This window comes from Solanum stenotomum, chromosome 6 (genome assembly GCF_019186545.1).
Source record: "Solanum stenotomum isolate F172 chromosome 6, ASM1918654v1, whole genome shotgun sequence".
Taxonomy (NCBI): Eukaryota; Viridiplantae; Streptophyta; class Magnoliopsida; order Solanales; family Solanaceae; genus Solanum; species Solanum stenotomum.
The window spans coordinates 6,425,988-6,429,318 of NC_064287.1; the positions used below are offsets into that span (position 1 = coordinate 6,425,988).

General features: G+C 32.2%; 1 long non-coding RNA gene across 2 annotated transcripts; it reads left to right on the forward strand.

Moving 5' to 3' along the window:
• Window positions 1-975: 975 nt before the first annotated feature.
• LOC125869316 (uncharacterized) lies at window positions 976-2,223 on the forward strand. 2 transcript variants are annotated; one of them, XR_007446800.1, is made up of 4 exons: window positions 998-1,106; window positions 1,235-1,300; window positions 1,378-1,965; window positions 2,112-2,223. It is a non-coding gene; the product is annotated as an uncharacterized LOC125869316 (long non-coding RNA). The 2 variants fall into 2 exon arrangements; XR_007446799.1 differs by having other exon boundaries at window positions 976-1,106; window positions 1,378-2,223.
• Window positions 2,224-3,331: the final 1,108 nt, after the last annotated feature.

Below are 3,331 nucleotides of genomic sequence, written 5' to 3' on the forward strand. Positions count from 1 at the left end.
TCTTTTTTTTTAATTATAATTTTCTTTGTCAAATTTATATTCTCTGTCCCTATTACTTGTTCACTTTTTTTTTTAGTCGTCTCTAAACTTATTCATTATGACAAATAAAAAAAGGACAATTTTTTTTTACCTATTATACCTCAATTATACTTTGAAAAATTTAAGTTTTTTTAATTTATCCACTTCCTTATGTATCACCTTTAATTAATGTTTGTTTTATTTTATTTTATTTATCTTTAATTATACTATATATATATATATTACTTATTTAATTCTTTTGACATTTTTTAAATTTCAAAATTTTAAGTTTGTTTTTAAAAAATATTTTCAATTTCAAAATTTCATTTTTTCACCCCTACCATCGACCCCCCTACCAGCCCCCCAACCCCCCTCCAAAAAAAAATTTAAGTTTGTTTTTTAAAAAAAAAAATCAATTTCAAAATTTCATTTTTTTCACCCCTATCCAGCCCCCCTCACCCCACCCCACCCCCTACCAGCACCCACCACCCCCAAAAAAAAAAATTATTTTTAAAAAATATTTTCAACTGCAAAATTTTATTTTTTCACCCCAACCCTCGNCCCCCCCCCCCCCCACCCCCCAAAAAAAAATTTTGTTTTTTAAAAAAATTTCAATTTCAAAATTTATTTTCTACTCTAGTAAAAATAAAAGATATTTCTCAAAAAAAAATTCATTCATAAATCAAACACTAAAAATCTTTTCCAGAAAATATTTTCTACTCACCAACCAAACATGAGAAAATAAGTCAAAATCAACTTGTTTTCCGGGAAAACATTTTCTAGGAAAACATTTCCTTCGTACCAAACACACCCTAAAAGAAATTTTGTTTTCTGCTTTATTCTTTAGAAGTCCATAAAAGATCCATCATTTTCTGTTAAATTACAATGGATGCCACCCACTCAAATATCTTAAGTCAATAAATTAGAAATTAAGGGTATATTTGACTAATCAGCCATTTGGTTATACGTCTTTCATTCCATGACTAAACACATGCGTAGCTCACCGCTTCACGCTTTGATTTTATCCAAAGCCTAATATGTACCTCTTCGTCTTCTCCATTCTCATCCTCTACTGTGATGAATTCGAGGTTTTTCTCATACCTGAAAATAGTTCCAAGTTATTTTTCCTTCAATTCGATTTTTTATCCTGTTTTTTTTTTATCTGGTTGCGATTTAGCTGCTTTTTGATAAAAAAATTGTTTGTGCCTATGTCTAGCATGAAGGCAAAGAGGTTAAGATCAATTTCAGGATTCGAAGCCGCACACCCAATTTGTAGAAACAAGTAAGATTTTACTCATTCATGATGGGTTTCTCTTGTTACTTAATTATAATTTTCCAAAACTTGTTTTGCTTGAACAGGGTTAGGGAAATATCAGTTGTTATTATGTGATCCGAAAATGTTTTGGCACGAATTGACAGGTTTGCTTAATTGCTTCTTATAAACTTTTGTAAATTCTTCCATACCTCCGTTTTACTTTTTATTGTTGAGTGAATCTGCGAAAGATTTTGGTGTTGTTTATTGCTATGAAGAAATTGACTTTGATAATAGAAGTTACACGTAGTTCCTAAACGATAGTAAGATTTATAAATACTAGGATTAGTCTACTAACCTCTAGAATTCAAATTATTGCAAATGTTTGAGTAAAATGAATTTTACGAGTTGAGAAATCAATAGTATAATTGTAGCGAGGGACGTTCATGTCACGAGTTTCAACTCTGACCTCGACCCGAAGTTGGGGAAAGTATTTAAGTGGAATCATAACAGAGGGACATGTGCATACTCTTGAGTTTTCCCGACGATCAATGAGGTTTGCGTTGGAGTCCGCCCTGCCATGAGACAGCAGGGTAATGCTCCATCATCAGTGATATCCAGTCATAGCATGCATCTTGGTGTCCTTGCTACAGCTTGGCATGCCATTCAGAGTTCACAGTATATTACAAACCAAGGTAAGTGATTCAAAGAGCCAGGGAAAAATAGTTTAAGCTTGTTCCATAAATTGAGATCTATATGATGAATGGATTTGACTTTGTTGCCTACTTATTGCTCTGGGATTTCCCTTCCTCGCCGCTTTAGTATTACTTATGTATTATAGGACAAGCTCTGCTGAGTTTATAGTCCCATATGATCAGTATATGGACTCTCTGAAAAACAATTGCTCCATCGGGATGAGGTTTAAAATGAGGTTTGAAGGTGAAGAAGCTCCAGAACAGAGGTATATTAGCAGCACCAGAAGGATCATTTTCCATCTTTTGTATTAGATGTGATTCTACGTGGTTTAGACTTTGAGATTAATCAAGCATATTTGTGTTATGCACTTTCAAATCACTCATACTATTTGGTGTAGCCATGCCGCCTACATTTTGCAATATGATTGGAGCCATTTTTTGTCCAGGCAATGTCAATCACTCAAATGTTGTCTTACAATCTCACTCACAACAAGAAAAACAACACTTCGGCTAATCTCCAATATAACACATCTCTTTCCTTTTGCTTATGTGTATAAAATGTACATACCTATAAAATTAGGTTTCAACAACTAATATATAACATCAATGTGTCACACTTGCTATGTACTTAATATACAATCTTCATATATGTATGTATGTGTCACACTTGCTATGTTGGCACGGGCCATCAACTTCTAGTTTATTTATTTATATAATAAGAGGGAGTTAAGCAGCTTAACCAGGCAGGAGGTTAATATGCCTGCTTGGCTGCTATAGGCCTAAAATGGTAATTTAGTATGCTATGTTGCTCTAATATTTTGTACCTTTTGCTTAGAAAATTGTGTAGTTTATGTGCATTTTACTTGAATGTACAAAAATGTGTTACTTATTTTGGCCGAAATTACTGTTACGATACCAAATTTTATGGAGGACCTTTTACCCTCTTGCACTATTTAATAGTGTATTTTAAAGGTATATATGTGCCCACGTGGACACATTATTATTTATAATGATGCTATTTTTATAATGTCCACGTGGACACATATATACCTTTAAAATATACTATTAAATAGTTCAGGGGAGTAAAAGGTCCTTTTCAAAGTTTGATATTGTTATAACAATTTCGATCAAAGTTCGGATATATTTCAGACTTTTTTTCCTTTTTCTTTTTATTCTTCGAACTTTTCATCAAATATTTTGTAAAATTCAACTATTTTGGACCTACATTGGTAAATTAACTTTTCTGCTACACCTTTTCTTTTAAAGAATGTAATTGTAGTATGGACTCAGGGGACATTTTCTGATTTTCATACAAATAATATACACTGATTATTTTGATTGGTCCTTATGTTTTATTGTTGTAACT